A 213-nucleotide genomic window follows, 5' to 3' on the forward strand; every position below is an offset into this window, starting at 1 on the left:
TATAAAAAACAAAAAAACAGCCAAACTCACAGCCTCATGCATGACAATATATAAGGACATATCAAGTTAGATCTTATTTAAAAACAAGAAAAAAAGCCTTAGCATATCTCGAATCTCACTCTCTACCTTTCATTATCAAAACACTAAATGCAAAAGTTCTTCCCGAATCCAACTTCTTCTTTCTACATCAATAGTAGCGTCTTCTTTCTGTAC

At 32.4% G+C, this 213-nt stretch overlaps 1 protein-coding gene across 1 annotated transcript in view; it reads left to right on the forward strand.

Moving 5' to 3' along the window:
• Positions 1-213, forward strand: part of LOC119586219 — a 12,436-nt gene that overhangs the window by 1,181 nt on the left and 11,042 nt on the right.

Source organism: Penaeus monodon, chromosome 21 (genome assembly GCF_015228065.2).
Source record: "Penaeus monodon isolate SGIC_2016 chromosome 21, NSTDA_Pmon_1, whole genome shotgun sequence".
NCBI lineage: Eukaryota > Metazoa > Arthropoda > Malacostraca > Decapoda > Penaeidae > Penaeus > Penaeus monodon.